This window comes from Rhipicephalus microplus, chromosome X (assembly GCF_043290135.1).
Source record: "Rhipicephalus microplus isolate Deutch F79 chromosome X, USDA_Rmic, whole genome shotgun sequence".
Classification (NCBI taxonomy): Eukaryota; Metazoa; Arthropoda; class Arachnida; order Ixodida; family Ixodidae; genus Rhipicephalus; species Rhipicephalus microplus.
The window spans coordinates 62324418-62343123 of NC_134710.1; the positions used below are offsets into that span (position 1 = coordinate 62324418).

The 18706-nt window shown below is 46.5% G+C and overlaps 1 protein-coding gene across 2 annotated transcripts in view; it reads left to right on the top strand.

Moving 5' to 3' along the window:
- The window catches only part of LOC119176103 (uncharacterized), a 234977-nt gene that overhangs the window by 53607 nt on the left and 162664 nt on the right, over positions 1-18706 (top strand). The window contains exon 1 of one of the 2 annotated variants that reach the window (XM_037427240.2): positions 13422-13631. The exons of the other annotated variant lie outside the window; for it this stretch is intronic. The gene's annotated coding sequence lies outside the window, so the exon portion shown is untranslated. Of the gene's footprint in view, positions 1-13421; positions 13632-18706 lie in introns of those variants that run through there. 2 annotated transcript variants of the gene reach the window in all.

Genomic DNA, 18706 nt, shown 5'->3' on the forward strand with positions numbered 1-18706 from the left:
GGTCCCGTCATTGAGTTCCATGCTACAGCTTTACCAAGCACTTTTTATTGGTGTACTGCGCTACAGTTCTCCTCTGCTTACTAAAGCTTGCAAGACGAACATTAGAGCACTTCAGAGCGTGCAAGCACAAGCACAACATGTTTGTCTCGGCCTGCCATGACTACCTCATCCACTGGAACAGTTATATTGGCTCGGGATCATTCGGTTACGACCTACGTCACAACCGACGTGCTGAGAGCATATATTCGGTGCATTTCACAGATGATATCGAGCCATGTGATATTTCTGCCAGAAGATTGACCCCAGGCGTCGTTCTCTAAAGTCGTCAGCTCCCACCGCGCTTTGCTACCATCCGGTTTTATACCCTTGGCGCGTTCACCGACCGCCTTGTGGAGCCTACGAACACCCAACGTGCGCCTTTCCGTCCCAGGAATCAGAAATAGAAAAGTCCTTTCGGCCTTGGCCTTGAAGCAAGCGACTTTGGTCTGTTTACACACTTTCTACGCTGACAAAATCCACGTGTACACAGATGGATCTACCACCCAGACTAGCTCCACCGGCGCCACCGTTATTCCATCGCGACACATCAACGTCACTTACAAACTTTGGCATGTGAGCACGTCGACTGGTTCGGAAATCGTTGCCCTGCGAGGTGCCATTGATTATATCAAGCAACAACCGGCTAATCGATTGGGCAGTATTATGTAACTCCAAGACGGCTTTACAATGTCTTTCGTCGGCACTTCGTCGTGGGTCGTACGAACAACTGGTATGGGAGATCAGAGAAATTCTTCACTATGCGACCGAACAAGAACATAACGTTGTGTTCCAGTGGACACCAAGTCATTGCGGTATCTCTGACAACGACCTCGCCGATGAAGCAGCCAGAAATGCACACGTACAAACACACCCTGTGTCCGTACCTTTATCTAGGATTGACTCGGCTAGATACTCAAGTAAGCTGGCGCAGAACGTGACACTCCAGAAGTGGCAGTCATCACAGTGCGCATATCATCGACTATATTCTCTCGATCCATCTTTACGACTGCTGCTACCCTCTGGTGTTTCTAGGGAGGAAGGTACAGTTTTGTGCCGTCTGCGTCTGGGCGTATAGCCTTCACCAATGCCTACTCAATTAAAATAGGGATGGCCGACAGCGTGGAGTGCAACGACTGCGCCGTCGATGAGACTATTGAACACATCTTATGTTACTGCCTGGCATACACAAACGAGAGGCTTCACCTGCACAGTGTTTTAAATCAACTGGACAGAAGTGATTTCACTGTAGCGAAAGTATTGGGACCATGGCACTGCCCATCCGATTTCCGAAAGGCAACGAAAGCACTGCTGCATTTTCTCAAAGATACCGACCTGTTTCATTGTTTCTAATGGTGAAACTGTTACGCGTCGGCCCAGACAGTGACCTTTTCTCTTCTCTTCTAAACTTTCCTTCCACTCTCCCCTTCCCCAGTGCAGGGTAGCCTACCGGGGCTCATCCCTCGTTGACCTCCCTGCCTTTCTCCATGTGTTCTCTCTCTTTCTGACAGTCCGACTTTGTTTCTGAAGTAATAGGTATATGCGACGTTTAATCGGATACGGTGTACGCATGTTTCATATTGCCTGTTGAGGTCTCGCGCCACACTGAAGTGACATGATGAATATATCTTGTACAAAAGCCCATAGTGGTCACTAGCGCCTCTCCAGACAAATTGCTGGAGGCGCCAAGCGTGTGCCAATACTAGTGACGCAGTGTCTTGCCTCGAGAAAGGTATCTCGACAATTTCTGTACAAACATCATGTCCAGCTTTGGCTCCGTCATCAGCCCAGACGTTGCCTTGTATTCCGCTGTGGGCAGGTATCCACTGCAGAACAATGCAGTGATGGAGGTCACAGGCTTTCTTGCATAAGCGTTTGATGTCCATGATGAATGGGTCTTCGTACATGGAGCCTTCAGCGACTGCAGCACTGTTCTTGAGTCAGTAAAGTTGACCCTGCAGGATTCAGCTGCCTGGTCCACAATGTAGTTAAAGGCAGCCCGTAGGGCAGCCAGTTCAGTGGCTGTAGATGAGGTACAGTGACTGAGAGTGGTAGTGATGGTGACATCGGCAGATGGGATCCACACGCCAATGGTTGATGATGTAGACGTAACAGAGCCGTCCGTGTAAATACGACGGTGAGCTCTGTAGTTGTTTTCCACGTACTCCAGAGCGAAATACATTGAGGAAATATACAAAGGGTAAATTCTCTGCAGATGAAGCGACCACTCACTCGACTGCACGTGGCGGCTTTCTACGTGGCTGGTGCGAACAGCACCCGAAGAAAGACGGATGCCCAAATAGTGGACAGGGTCAGGCAGTTGCAGGACACGTAGTGCTGCAGACCAATATGTTATCGCCCCATAATCTAGGCGCATTCATATAAGGCTCGAATAAAGATTCATAAGGCATTGTCTATCACTGTCCTATGATGTCCGCGATAAAATCTTGAGTAAATGAATTGATTTCAAGCCTTTACTTTTGAGATTTTAATGTGAGGTACTAATGTGAGTTTCTTGTCAAAAATAATGCGTAAATATGTTTGTTTATATTTAACAGGTAGTCTCTGATTGCGCAGGTCAATGTTCAAATCGGGATGGAGACATCTGTGTCTTGTGAATAAAACGCATGCGTTTTTTTGTGGATTAAGGGTGAACCCATTCTCATCTGCACACTTACTTAACATATTCAATCTAAGTTGGATATGGCGCTCACACATGGCGAGGTTGCATGATTTGAAACCTATCTGTACATCATCGACATATGTGCAATATCACATATTGCGTGGAATACAGGAATGCAAGGTATTCATTTTTATAATAAAAATTGTGCAACTCAAGTTGTGGCACTCCAGTCTCCTCGACGAAGGTTCGAGACAAGACATTCAACACTCGGACTGGATTATGTTCAGCATGTTACCTCGCACACTTAAGCGTGAGAAGCCTTGCAAAATCTTAAAGCGTCTTGTGGTGTCGTATAATTTTTTCATATCGAGGAACACCGATAGGAAACATTCTTTGTGGACGAAAGCTTATCGGATCTGTGCTTTGATACGCACCTGGTGGTCCATAGTGGGTCTACCTTCCCGAAATCCGCACTGGTACGAATCAAGTTGGCTGTTAGTTTCAAGAAATTGTAGGAGTCGGGTATTTATCATCTTTTCTCGTCAGCGTGATGAGCCTGTAACTCGTGACGGAGGTTGGATACTTGCCTTGTTTCAAAATTGGATTGACAATGGCCTCTTTCCAACTGGAAGAGATGCCGCTGGAAAACCAGATGGCATTGTAAAGAAAAAGTAAGATTTTTTGGCGTTTTGAGGGGTAGGTTCTTAAAGAATTCATAGACCACGTGCTCAGATCCCGGAGTGGAAGTGCTGCTGCAGTTTAGGAATGCCTGTGGCTCAGCTAAGGAAAAGGTTGGTTGTACGACTCAAATTTTGTACATTTGGCATCTAGCTTCTGTTATTCCACTCTTGTCTTATACCATTGTAACTCTTGAGAGTAGTGTGACGAGCTGGAAACCTCCTCGAAGTGTGCTGCTAGGTGGTTTGCCTGGTCTTCCAAGCTGTCGCCCTGTGTGTCCACAAGAGGCAGTGAATATGCTTGTTTTACTTCTACGTTTTTCACCCTGTTCCAAAATTTACACTCTTATTTAAATGACGTAATGCCCGATATAAATTTATGCCAACTTTATATTCTCACCTGTCGGCGCGTCCTCCTTCCTTGCGACTTAATATTCTTAAAGGCCATAAGTTTCTCAGACGTTGGTGAACCTCTAAGCAACATCCATACCTTATTTCGCTTTTTCGCGCATTGCGGCACTCTTTATTCCACCATGGGACACGTCATTTGCCTGACGGTCCACATGTTTGTGGAGTAGAATTGCTTGCTGCATCAATCAAAAAAGCTCTAAAGTATCCCACAGCCACCTCTATGCTTTACACCCCTATTTAAGTCCAAGTTAAGAGAGTCATTTTTAACTCTTCCTAATCGGATTTGTTAATAAGTCATTTGGGAGCCTGTGGAGGACAGGCATTTGCTGTTGATGTGCTGAGAACTACAGGAAAATGACCACTTGTACATAAATTAATTATGACTTCCCATTTAAGTAGAGGTAGAAGTGATGGAGATGTTATGCTGATGTCTATTCACGAGTATAGGTATCGATAGGTATGTTTTAATATGTTGGCTCTTTTCAATTCAGGAGGCACGCACCGAAAGAAAAAAAAAGGAACTGTTCAATGAGGCGACCTCGCGCATCGCAGCGAGAATTATCCAGGAGGCTACTATGTCCATTGAAGTTCTCTATAGGACAAGATATAGTACTGGAAGTTTGTCTATGAATAACTGGGTTTCATGTGTGTTTTTTTTTAAGGCGGCATTGTTAACGCATGTAAAGGGAGAAGACGGTTACGAGCTTATTCAAAAGGACTGCTCGAACAGCGACCTTTTCAAGGGATGTTTGTAGTGGTACGTGTGCAGATGCAATTCCTTGATTGACTATAACGGCAACAACACCGGATGATGCGGCAGCATCATCCCGGTCATTTTGAAAAAATACTGTGATTGCGTAGGAAGTTGGTGTGTTGTTACTTTAGGTGTGTTTCTCGCCCAAACAACACTTTTAGTGCATGTTTGTGTAGAAGTTCTTGGATATCCTCGAGGTTTCTGAGCAGTCCTCCGAAGTTCCATTGTAACTTGTGTGTCTCCATTTTTCAAGTATTTTGGTGCTTTTTTGTGTAAAAAACAATTAGAGGGCTTTTTGGGGCCCTATATTGCGGAGTTATTTTTTTCTCGTGCGCTCCAAAGAGATGCGCCTCTCCATCGGCGTTTGAGATGCCGTAGAGTGAAACTTGAATACATCACCGCTTGAGAGGTGGCGGATGGTGCCTGCTCAGCAGGCACGTTGACAGAACTTTCGCACCTAACTGCGCTTGCAGTGGCACGTGGTCTACCAGACATGGGAGTCTTATGACCCTGTTAATCAGGTGGCGGAGACGAATTTGCAGATGCCGAAACGTGTGACGTGGCGCCCCGGTGCATCACATTGGTTGTGTAGTGCAAAGCCTTTACGTGCATCTTGGAAGGACTACTTTAATTTAATTTTCAGTTCCAGTAGTCCTTTTACCTTCTTCCATGAGGGGCAGGATCGCCGGTAAGCAGGATGATCTCCTTCACAGTTAGCGCAATGCGCTGCTGAAGCACAGGGGTCAGACGAGTGTTCAATCGATGAGCACCTTGCGCTCATCGATTGAACTTGGGGCGCCCACTGCAAAGTTGCAGTGGGCGCCCCAAGTAGAGCGCCCACTGCAACTTTGCGATCCATGTATGAAGCGCTGACACTTGAAACAACGGTGGAGATTGGGTATGTAGGGTTGGAAACGGAGCTTGCACTAACCGGTTTCAATGGATTCGGGTAGATCACTCGTTCCAAAGGTAATCATTATGTGTCTTGTACGAATTTGTTCTCATGACGCCTGATCATTATTCTATGAAACTTCAAAACATTCTGATCTTGCCATCCTTTTAACAGCTCGTTTTCGCTCAGCTCATCGTCAGATATTACAGAAATTGCATTACGCATTGTATTCATAGGCCTGTGTGGGCCCACTGAAACAGAAGTGTTCCCAAATGATACGAGCTTGAATAATGTGTCCTATTGGTCCTTTTCTCGAAATTCCAAAAAGAGATCACCGCTACCCATATTTGTGACTTCGTAATCTGGACCAATTTCTTCAGTGAATTTTTTCGAGACTAGAAAAGGGGAAATCGCTCAGACTATCTTCTTTTCGTTTTGACTATGGATGACATGATATTTCGGGGGCGTCTGCTTTGGTTTTGTTTCCTTCATTGGTGCGCCATCTCTTGAAGAAGCGATCAGAAACGAGGGGGAGGGGGAATTTTTGCCGTACGAAGATTATTTATCTCGGCGGCCGTGGTGACCACCCACCACCGAGCCTAACAAGGGGACGCTACAAGGCTGAAGAAACACTTGAGACGCCAGCCATGCATTGCCGCTATAACCTAGCATCATTACCTATAGGCTGGATAGCTACATCAGGTTAACCCTCGTCGCCAAAAAATTGCGAAGAAAACGGAAGTGAGAAGTTAGGTCAGATAAAAAAAGAAATAAAAACGTTGGTGTATGGAGAAAGAGAGTTAGGAAAAGACAACTGCCGATTTCCCCTGAGTGGCGTGAAGCCGGGGCCAAAGGGGTGTATTGCCTTTGCTGAGGGGCCTTAAAGGTCCGAACACCCAGCGTCGGCTCAACCCCAAAGATCCCCTTTTCATCGAACACGGCTAAGCCACGGACGGCGAAGCGTGGGAGGAGGTCGAAACCTCCCCGTTGGCCCGGGCCCATAGTGGCACTACTAACCAAAAGCCTGCTTGCGCAGATGCCCCTGCGGGGGCGCGGTGGAAGCGTATATATAGTGACTCTGTTTCACCACGGGTACGCATTACATGCAAGACTGATTGAATTACACGCCGCTAGACAAACTATTATCATGCCAGAGTTGGAGCGACTCATGAGAAGTCAACAAAACTCGCAACCACGTAGTGGGTCAAGTATCGGGTCTCCTTCCACTTTTTTTGTTTTCCCGCCTTTCTCACTTGCCCCCATTCCATGCTCATCTTCCGCACATTTATCGCGATGCGGTCCAGTCCGCCCCACCGAGTGAATGAGGCGGTTCACGTTGATCCTTTATGCACGCATCAAATGAACACAATGATCCCGCCATCACGCGTGCAGCCTTTTCGGCGCCGTCGTGTTTCACTAAGCGCTTCTGCATTCGCGCGAGCCAAAGCGCACCCGAGTGTGGAAGCAACAAAAAGTGCGCCTCACCAGGCACGGGGTATAAGCACTCAACGCAAGCTGACTTATCGACCCCGGGTTTCTAATGAGAAGCTGATGCTTTCGGGCGCACACACATCCGGAAAGCCGGAGGCGCTGTTTCAGATGTGTGGGCAGGTTTGGCGGCACCTTTCACCTACGGCACACGCAGTGCTTAGATGACGAAATTCATTCGATCATTAGCACTAACCCCGCTGCCGGGGAGGTTACCCCGTAGAGCTATTTCGTGCCGTGTTCACTGATTTCGCAACTCACCAACAATTACACGCTGCGCATGATAACGCCCTGCTTATCTAAGTTCGAGACCTCTGCTGGCACATCGCAACAAACTCGACGTTCATCCGTAACGCAGCAGACAACCACGAAATGCTAGTACATTAAAAGCTATAGGAGACGTGTAAACTGTTTAGATAGTCCACGTGTTAGACAAATTTTTCGTTTGGAGTTAGCCTGATGCGTGTGGCTATAAACTAAATGCAAATAATATTCTGTGATATTACTTCTGCGCAGTAAATATACAAATGGAAAGAGAGAGAAAGTTAACTTGTCAGTCCATTTTGATTTCGGGCCGCATTGGGTAGTAATAATTTTTCTCCTCTTGCTTTAATCACCCGACGAGCAGCTTGGGCACATAAAACGTTTGTCAGAGCAGAGTATGCGAGAATTGCGAAGAGCTTGGTTGGACAGCCGCTGTGAACTCTTTCACTCGCAGTCATTGTAGTAACGACCTTCAGGAAATGCCCTCTCTTGGTAATGGTGAACTGGTGGTTTGTTCGTTGCGGAGAACTGGAAAAGAGGTCCCACAGGCACCATAAATGTCATTAGTCTTGCATGATTCCTGCGTGAATTAGAAATCACACTCATTCGCGCCAGTGGAAGCCTCAACAAAGAACGAAGGAAATGGCACTATCGTATACGCCTCTCTCGGCACCCGCCCTTCACGCTCTTTTTTCGCTTCCTCAACCCTCTTTGGGCTATATCAACCATTCGGCCTTTCTGTGTGGTTTTGAACAGCGTAGCAAGAAGAAAGCGACAGCGGGTTCTATTCGCATTATAAACACTGAGCACGGAGAACGTTGAGAAATCCCCGAGGTGTTATTGCTGCGTTGATGTTTTTTCTGACTTCCTCGAAGAGCCGAAATATGTGAGCAGGCCAGCAAATATCTTACGGGGCGCAAGTGTTTACAGCCCAAGGCATAGAAACATTATGCAGGCACGTTAATACACAAGATAAGGATACCATACATTGCAAGAGTACAATATCTGCCTTGTTGTATAGGCATCATTTCTTAACGGCTTAGCAAAGAGAAGTGATTCAACTTCTAGTTTAACTCGCACGCTGCGTAAGGCGGAAGTCAATAGGCTGTACAAAGAAAGTCTCTTTCATTTAGCAGTATCTGCTGTTGTGGAATGATATGGTGAATCCGTGTAGCATATACCAGTCCAATTTCATGTTGCTCCACTTAAGAAAACAACGTGCTTGCACGTGTTCGTTTTTACAGAAGGAAGAAAAACAAGCGCAAATACGGGGGTTTTAGCCAGTGCTTAGACCAGCTGGCTAGCCCTTGATGAAAAAAAAAAAAGTGGGTGGGGGGATGATAGACAATATAAAGAAGAAAGAGAACTATGAGTAAAAAAAAAACTGTCCCTATAAGGCTGGTTTCACTTGAAAAGTTCAACACCGCCTTCTGTGCTGAGGAGGTTCTCGGCCAGTGTTTCAGCTAGAACACTATGTTCCGACAAGGCGAACAAAGTCTTGTAGCTGTGTTCGTTCTGTAGAATGGTATGGCTGTAGAATGGACACCATTATGTACAGACCAGGCGCCGTCATTTAACGGCCCGTTACCGAATATACCACGGTGGTACCGTTTTCACTGATACTACATGCTGTGCTGTTTCTCAATTGCACGGCGTCTTATATCAGCAACCAACTGCTCATCAGACACATAAACCTGCACTGTTTAAAAAAAGTTAGTAGAAACGATAGCAACTGCGGGCGAATAGGTAGTAACTGCAGCGGTTGCTACCTTTTTGGACCGTCACTACCATTTTGCTACATGTTTACTACCCTACCTTAGTAAACGGTCAGTAACTGTAATGAAAGAGGTGGAAACTGCAGTCTTTCCTACCTTTCTTGCCCCTTTACTACCTCTTGCTACCCAGATGTTGACTATCTAATCAAAAATAGTGTGTGCTCACGATTCTTATAATTTATGAGAGGACTCTTCTCGACGTATTATCATTAAACAAAAAATGACGGAGAAAATATCCATAGATCAAGAAAGTACATTTTGTTTTCAATTACGCAACTGACATATGTAAATGTCATTCTGATATTGTCGAAACGGGGAAGTACAAGGTAACGAACCATAAGCAAGTGCTACACGCGTTTTTATAGACAATTACAACATACTTAGTAAATTACATCACATATTAACAGGAAGGGCTGATCAAAATAACCACACGGGCACAATTAGCCTTAAGGACAGTCACAGTTAATCCACTGCGGCGTGTCTCCGAACATTATTATTGTTTTGGTGCGTCAAACCACGAAAACGATTATTACCTTTTAAACGCTTATATATATCAGCCGTGTCAAACATTCAAATGCACTGAGAATGAGTTAGGTACCTTGCTTCGGCCACTGTCCTAATGGCTTTTTGTGACCCTTCTATAATAAATAACTACGACATATTTTTTTGTGAAAAAGGTTGATTAAATTCTTGCGCTACGTCCCCAAACACACGTAACTAGGTAGTATAATTTAATGCTATAGGTTCAAATTTATCATAATTCATCCTGAAATACAAGTGCTCCCCTGTGCCAGATATGCTCCTGAAAAGTATGGGCTATATATACCCCACGCTTACTTCATACTACGTGTATGCGTAAGAAAATAGTGAACTCGTTGGGTCTATGTATTCTTCGCGTTCATGGAAAACGACGCTTCATTACCCAAAGTTGTCTAGTAATGAGATATTGATTGACCAACATTAGCAGTTGAAAGCTAATATGCCGAAATGAATGAACCAGGAAGTATCGGTTACTACTTTTTTTCTTGAAACATTTAAAAGTTACTACCCATGGGTGGTAACGGCTAGGGTAGTAACAGTTACTAAATACTGGTAGTAACAGCAAAATCAGTAACTGTTACTACCCTCGCCGTTACTAACTGCGCTTACTACGAGGGTTGTAACATATGGGACAAACCGTTACTACCCCAAAGTTACCAAGTACAACAACATTTTTTCCATGAGTGTATAGCGACATAAACATTGAAAAGTCTTGGAGTCAGGAGATGAACCATTTGTGTGAAGGTTGTTGAACGGCGAACTCTAGTGCACCAGAGCCCCGTCGCGGTGGTCTAGTGGCTAAGGTACTCGGCTGCTGACCCGCAGGTCGCGGGATCAAATCCCGGCTGCGGCGGCTGCATTTCCGATGGAGGCGGAAATGTTGTAGACCCGTGTGCTCAGATTTGGGTGCACGTTAAAGAACCCCAGGTGGTCGAAATTTCCGGAGCCCTCTACTACAGCGTCTCTCATAATCATATGGTGGTTTTGGGACGTTAAACCCCACATATCAATCTATCTAGTGCACCATAAATGGTGGCGAGTTCCGCAGCCGTTGATGATGTCATATGCGATGTCTTGAATTTTATATGGAAGAACAACGCGGGAATAAACCCTTCACCTGCCGAGCATGCAGAATAAACACAACTATCTGTCGAAATGCGATGACGTCCGCTGGGTTTCTTGAGCGGAAGCAGTAGGGCTTGGCTGTTTCTTCTTTTAGATTTGACTTCAGAAAATTTACGAGTGCTAGTATGCATCAGAATGGTAACGGCTGTATGCGTGAAGCTCAAGCGCATGCACTATGCTATGCGAAGTGGCAGCAGCACTGAACACAGTCTGTGGCGTGTAGGAAGTGAGGCGAGGTGGTGCGATGGAATCCGGGCGAGATGTCTAATGTGCATTTCACAAAACATCGACACGAACGTGCGTTTTCAGAGAAGTCAATAAAATATACAGACCCCACGTGTACAGTAGTTTCTACTCTCTCTACGCGTTTTGCTTTCTATACTCAGGAGACTAAAATTCGATATTTTACATATCGACACCGTAAAAGCCAGAACTAAACTTGTGAATTGTGTAATGTGATACCGGGGCCCCGCAGGGCGCTTTCGTTTAAGCTGACCTTACAACAATGACGTTAGGAGGATTCACTTAAAGTTATGTATTGAAGTAGCGAGAAGGCTCTGACGATTTCTGCATTTTGAATAACCCCAGTGTATTGTAACTGTATATAAAATGCGTTCAGGATATGACACCAAGTCGGCTAGTGTAAACGCTCTATTTAGCGAGGGTAGCGATGAAAACAACCTTGGTGGAGCGCGAGACCGACACAAGGACGCGAGAAAATAAAAAAAAAAGAATACAGGAAGGGGCTTGTGCTGAAAAAGCTTCGACAAGTGAACTCTTTAAGACTAGAGCTTCATGAACCAAGCTTTGAAGAGGAGCAGATTGAGTACTTGTTGAAACATCGGCTCGAGCCCACGCACACACACGCGCACGTACGCACGCACGCACGCACCTGTTTGTGCGTTTTTTCACGGATGCAAGAAGGCATAGAAGGACACCATACAGCGCTTAAGTGTAATCTCATGTACGTGTGTCCTTTCACCCTACAGGTGATTCACCAACAAGCCTTGTCATTGTCAACACCGCAACCCCTGCCTCTGTGTAAACCTGTTGGTCATTCAGGGACGATGCGTGTCTACCTGTGCTTTATTTTAGATGTCTCTGTGTTGAGTTTCATTTCACCCAATTCAATATACGTCCGCTTATATGGCATTACTTTCAAGTTTTATTGCGAAACATCATATCTGACAAGCTTCATGAAGATGTAATTGTATCATATAAATAACAAAATAAGTATATACCTTAGCGGTTGTACTTGTTGGCTATCGCAGTTTCGCCTGACGTCAGCTTCCGCTGCGCAGGGACGGCGTCAGCATTAATTATACTTTTATCACAGCTGCGTCAGACACAGCTACATATAGCGTACGCAGCTGTTTAGGCTGCCGAACAGCATATACGTACGTAGTTCTGAAAGTAAATATGTCGAATTTCCTCGTTTATATAGCCCTAATTGATTGCTGTCCTTTTTTTAATAAACAGTCCCGTTCGTTTAGTAAGCCTGCCTCAATTACACTTTTTTTTCGCACAATGATTTATCTCGCAGATTTTGGGCCCGTTTTTCTACTACTACTGATTACTACTACAACTGCAACAACAACTACTACTACTACTGCTATAGCTGTCACACAAATGATTGTGACGATGATAGTGACAGTGAATTATACTACGCCAAATTATTCTGGCCGTTATTAGGGTGTCAGGGACGTGTCACGAGGAAATGACAGTATCGATAGTCGAGAATGTGGTCTGAAAACAATGCGCGGTGCAGAGAAGGCTCGGTGCGTGATTTGCAGAGGATCAACAGGAAAGCGGAGGCACCGGGCTTTTGTGGGAAGCGAGCTTTGCAATTACCTTCAAATTGTCGCACGCAACGTTAGAGCCACTGGTAGCGTGCGTATACAGCTGCCACTTCGTCAGTGCCTCTAGAGCCGCGATAAACACTCTGGGATCACGCATGTAAAAATTCACGCGCAGTCATAACTTCTTTTCTAGAAATGCACATTGCACACAACTATATTGGACGCCTCCCCTAGGTTCGGCGGCGAGTGTCCGCCGCATGGTAGGAGCGCCGGAAACGAACGCCGACGGCCGAGGAGCGCGAGGAAGAGCAAACACATAGATAGCGGCCTCATGCCGGCTGATATTCACCCGCGAGCGCAACTGATGCATCCGTGCGCAGGGTCCGGGCTGCCGGCTCTATCGCGCGGCCGTTCGGTGGATGCCCAACTCCTCGGGCACAGCCAGAGAATCGAAGGCCCCGAGAACTCGGCTGGCGCGGGCCTGCTAGACGGGGGAGGCAGAAGCACTCGCCCAAGCGGAGAAACGCGAAACCGACCCGAATGAAGGGCAGCGAACGGGCTTTTAATATGCGAGCTCTTCACCGCGAAAAGCAGCCCCACCGAAGGTATACTGCGGAGCGAGATCGATTGCAGATCGAGACAATTTGCTGCAGGAGTCAGCAGCCGAATGTTTTCCGTGTAAAGAAAAAAAAGCGGAAGACGTAAAAGGAAATAAGAACCAGAGAGATGAACAAAAGTGGCAACGAGAGACAGCCGATGACGTGCAAGAGGCCTCATCTGACTTTCGGCGTTCGCACTTCCCTCTGTTGGCAGTACTCCGCCAGTCGATTCACCGAAATGTTTTGCTTAATATGCGGCTATTTATCTTTGAGCAGACACGGCTAGGCACGGAACCGGAAGGAAAACGAAGCTTGACGTTGGAGCAAGCCGCAGGAGGGCGGCGTAGACAGGACGCGGTCATTGACGCGGAAGGCACCATTGATCTCGCGTAAACCCCCTCCCCCCTTTCCCCGTTGTCAACTGCGCCGCGTACATGTGGACAGAAGGGCGGTGGAAAGGTGGGTCGATGGGGGCTCTAACCCCACAGGCAAACAGCCTGGGCCAAAAGCTTTCTCCTTTGATTTTCCATGCACTTCCGGAAGCGGCGTCTTTTCTATAATTTTTCGTCCTGGACCGCACAATATGCGGCACTGCGTGAACAAGCCACACCAGGTTTCGTCGACCAAGAAGTAATTGGAAACGAACCGGTCAGTACGCTTGCAGCTATAGTTGTTATGAGCGAAATGCGAGGCAACAATAGCACTGCATTGAATAAAAGGAGTGAATCTCGACCAGTTTTGATTAGAATCGGCGCGTTCACTCAGACGAACATGGCAGACAAGTTAACCAGACGAGGTGAAGTGTTTAGCTGCTTCGCGATCCACCCAATCTCGCGACTAAGCGTAACAGCAAACTAGTAACGAATGATGAAAGGACGTATTGTAGAGCACTGCAAACGCCTCTTTCCCGCGCGCGCACACGCCGTGTTGGTGTAATTTTACAAAAATCTAGTTTTTTTATTTGGCTGTAGAATTTTCTCTGGACTCGAGCAACAAGTTTGTTAAGCAGAGAATGAGGGGCATTTAATTGATGCAAGGAAGGGCATGACGGAGGTAAGTTGGCCGCGCCACTCAAAGCTCTTAATTCCTACATGCTTGTTACCAAGAGGTAACCACGAACCACGTAGTGACAAAACTTATTATGCACCAGGGCATGTTAAGCATGTTTTGTGCCTGTAGGCTCAGCGTGACTCGGCGCTGAAATAGAATGCAAACTATAACCAGAGCTCAAAGCTGCTGCCATTTACGTGGGCTTCCATTCAAGCTGTCTAACGCTAGGCCAGGCACCAACTCGCAGCAACACACAGCGTTACTGCTCTGAAAACGAAGAAGAGTGTACAGAGATGTGGAGTTTAGAGCAATAGGTAAATCGAAACGTTAACATAATTCCTTTACTGATACTCGGTCAAACCTCTAACGAGAACAACTTCTCTAAGTGCAATGAACGTGCCAGTTCGGTAATGACACTTGTCAGTATACTTGTTGCTGGGCTAGAGGCTTCTTACCGTTAAGCTTGAAAGGACGCATAACACTACGAAGCTCTCTGGAATCCTGTTCTATACTTTATGTGTTTCTTGCCTATTGAAACCGAGGTAGTTTTTATGATTTAGAGTGGTCGTTTTTGCAAATAAACAGAGATTTTTTTAAACACACAAGATTGAAGTGCGATTGCTTTTTAATCAAATTATCGTAGACTGCTGGTGTTAGGAAGCAGGTATTGTTTTGATATTATGAAGAATGTAAATGCTTGATTAGCGCAGTTATGTAGCTACTGAAAATGCAGTGTCTTAAGGTACTGACGATGTGATCTCGTAAGCGCGCTCAAATTGCATAAAATGCCTTTTTCACAGCTTCTATAGCACGAAAGTTTCTCTTTTTTATTTTCCTGGGAAACAAGAACTGAGTGTTTAAGGTGCTCATAAAATCACACGTGCAATAGTCACATAACAGCGACAACTGAACAGACTAATTATTGTGCATGAACAATTAGTGAGAAAACTGCAGCACAAAAGCACGTTTCCTAGCGTACGTTTTTTATAACCTTTTCCTATAACCCGGTTTGTAAAACAACGCACACCTACCGTGGAAGCACCAGGTCTGGCTGGACTCGCTGTCTTCACAGAAACAGCGTTATAACGATGCCGTAATATTTAATGATATGGCAGTGTAGATTAGGGAAAGTGATGGTGACGCAAAGATCATGATCTCTGAGTCACCAGTAGAAGCAGAATGGTTGCTTAAGATTACGTTAGGTGATATTCTGAAGTGCATAGAATATTTAGATGCAAGGAGGCAATATCAAAGTTGAATGAACGTCGTTATTGGCCAATGCAACAAAACCCGACTTTCTGGTGTGTGTCAATGCGCGCGCCGCGTGTGTGTGTGTGTGTGTGTGTGTGTGTGTGTGTGTGTGTGTGTGTGTGTGTGTGTGTGTGTGTGTGTGTGTGTGTGTGTGTGTGTGTGTGTGTGTGTGTGTGTGTGTGTGTGTGTGTGTGTGTGTGTGTGTGTGTGTGTGTGTGTGTGTGTGTGTGTGTGTGTGTGTGTGTGTGTGTGTGTGTGTGTGTGTGTGTGTGTGTGTGTGTGTGTGTGTGTGTGTGTGTGTGTGTGTGTGTGTGTGTGTGTGTGTGTGTGTGTGTGTGTGTGTGTGTGTGTGTGTGTGTGTGTGTGTGTGTGTGTGTGTGTGTGTGTGTGTGTGTGTGTGTGTGTGTGTGTGTGTGTGTGTGTGTGTGTGTGTGTGTGTGTGTGTGTGTGTGTGTGTGTGTGTGTGTGTGTGTGTGTGTGTGTGTGTGTGTGTGTGTGTGTGTGTGTGTGTGTGTGTGTGTGTGTGTGTGTGTGTGTGTGTGTGTGTGTGTGTGTGTGTGTGTGTGTGTGTGTGTGTGTGTGTGTGTGTGTGTGTGTGTGTGTGTGTGTGTGTGTGTGTGTGTGTGTGTGTGTGTGTGTGTGTGTGTGTGTGTGTGTGTGTGTGTGTGTGTGTGTGTGTGTGTGTGTGTGTGTGTGTGTGTGTGTGTGTGTGTGTGTGTGTGTGTGTGTGTGTGTGTGTGTGTGTGTGTGTGTGTGTGTGTGTGTGTGTGTGTGTGTGTGTGTGTGTGTGTGTGTGTGTGTGTGTGTGTGTGTGTGTGTGTGTGTGTGTGTGTGTGTGTGTGTGTGTGTGTGTGTGTGTGTGTGTGTGTGTGTGTGTGTGTGTGTGTGTGTGTGTGTGTGTGTGTGTGTGTGTGTGTGTGTGTGTGTGTGTGTGTGTGTGTGTGTGTGTGTGTGTGTGTGTGTGTGTGTGTGTGTGTGTGTGTGTGTGTGTGTTACTGCGAAAGTTGTCATGAGATCCCTCCGATAGACCTATTCTATGTTTGCGAACTGCGGTACGTGCCGTCGTCATACTGAGTCGAATATCTCCACCCAGCCCAAAGTTCACCACCGCCCTCTATGATCGCGTGACAACTGGCACGGCAGCTGCAAAGCTTCCTCGGATAGTGTGTACTGGAGCTGAAGAAAAATGTGACTGTGCCTCGCCGCCTGATGTTTCTTGCTTTGCCTGTAGAGGCGGCGCTGAAGCGATTAGTACTGAAAGCGCCGCGCTTCACGCGCAAAAACTGCTATGTGCTTTAGCTTCTCGGGTGCACTTTTTTGAATTCGGCTTTCTATATGTGCATTACAGTGTATTGCTTCAGTGTATTCACATCTCGCACATGCTGTCGTAACCCTTAAGAGATGACACGCCAAAGTACTGAATTTTAGCTTAATAGGCCCCTGTGAGAGACAAGACACTTATTTTTTCTTGACGTCAAACCGTTAAAACCGCTTCGATAGGTATGAAAACTGTGAGGGAAAAATACCTTATCGGCGCAGTGAGGCTTTATAGTCTCGGCATTATTACACACGTTACCTGAAGCTAGATGTGCTTCACAGCACCTTTGTACTGTGAACATCGGCAGAAGTGCGTGGTCTATACAGCTGGTATCACGTTAAGGAGAGCTTGATTCAGAGATTCTATCAATCATAATATTTGGAAGTTGAAATACCTTGCCAAAAGTGCACCGAACCGTGAGCCCATAAATACAGAGGGGAGAGAGAAGGAATCGAAATTTCAAAAAAAAAAACACGAAAGATTCTCTGTACTGCTCGTTGGCGAAGCTAAGTATAGCGTGTCTCTACACAATTGCGCATTATATGACAGTATGAGGTCTCAAAAATATTTCAGGTCTGACGTAGCTGCATGACACATGCACGACGTATGTGACCGCGTGCGAATAGCAGCCGTTCTAAGGGCGAATTTCACGAATGTTGGTAATGGGCAGGGCAGGGACGTGTGACTTTTAACTGCATGTAATTGTGGATATATTGCCACGTTCCTTTCCTCAAGTTTTGTTATCACCCCATTACACTACGTTCAGCGCAAACCGCGCCTACGATGTTCGAAAATCTTTGAGGCTTAAGTAGATCGTTTTGTTAAGATTACGCTCACTTCATAAACGTCACAGATTGTTTGGGAACCTACGCTGCCGCTAGCGATAGCGCTAGAACATTCGATGGCAAAGGTATAAATGCCAGCACGCTTCGCCACTTGTCAGTTGATCGACGGCCGATGCTCTGCCCGCCGCAATCAGTGTGCCAGTGTCTTGCTGTAATCTGACATTCTTTTTACGTGATCACAAGTTCGGCCAATTAAATAAACAATTTTAATTTGGGCAAGTCATATCTGCATGTGTCTTTGTCATGACATCGTGACATATGGTGGAAGGGCTTCCCGGCCAATGTACTAAACGCCTCCCTCCAGCCGTGAGCCAAGCCCACACAGTGAAGAGGACGCTGAAGCCAACCTCGATCAGTGAGCTAGCCGCAAGCAGCGAGGGCTACATCTTGAGTACGCGGCTCTATACCTGATAACGGAAGCACAAGACCACCACTACTACAGCGACCACTATTAATGCCCCTGTGCCTATGCCCGCAATGGTCGTAATGCATCAGCTGAGAGAGCCACCAGCCTTTCACGGATGATCATGTGAAGAAGCGGAGACCTCACTGGGGACATATGAGCAAGTGGCTGCCTTACACAGTGGGGCTTTCAAGAAAAGCTGCGCCGCGTCTACTTTTACCTGGAAGACGCGGCGAGGACCTGGTTCGAGAACGATGAGTCATCACTTCAAACCTAGGATCTGTTCCGCGACGCATTCCTGAAAACGTTCACGAGAGTCACCCGAAAAGACTGCTGCTGTGCTGGAAAGACGGGCACAGCTTCCAAACTAAGTTCGCAGAAGAAATTATTCGCCTGTTCCGACTGACCAACCCTGACGTGGCCGAGGATATAAAGTTCCGTTTGCTCATGCAAAGGGTAAAGCAAGACTTCTTTGCTAGGCTGGTGCGGAACCCACCCAAATCAGTTCAAGAGTTTGTCTCGGAAGATACCACCATTTAGAAGACTGTAGAGATGCGTACCCTGCAGTACGAACGCCGATTGATGCAAGACGGCGCAGCTGTTCATGCCCTTGGTTCCGACGACATACGTGAAACGATCCGACAGATCGTGCGGGAGGAGCTACGGAAGCTGCTGCCTTCATCGCAGCCCCAAGTGTACTCAATCGCCGACATTGTCCGCGAAGAAGTTCAGGAGTCACTTGGAGTTTAAAAAGCACCGCAACCTTAGCCGCAAGCAATAAGCTACGCTGCTGCTGCCCGACGCTACGTCCCCCCTCCGCGCCGACACCAAGACGCCACTCCGCCGAACTGCCGGT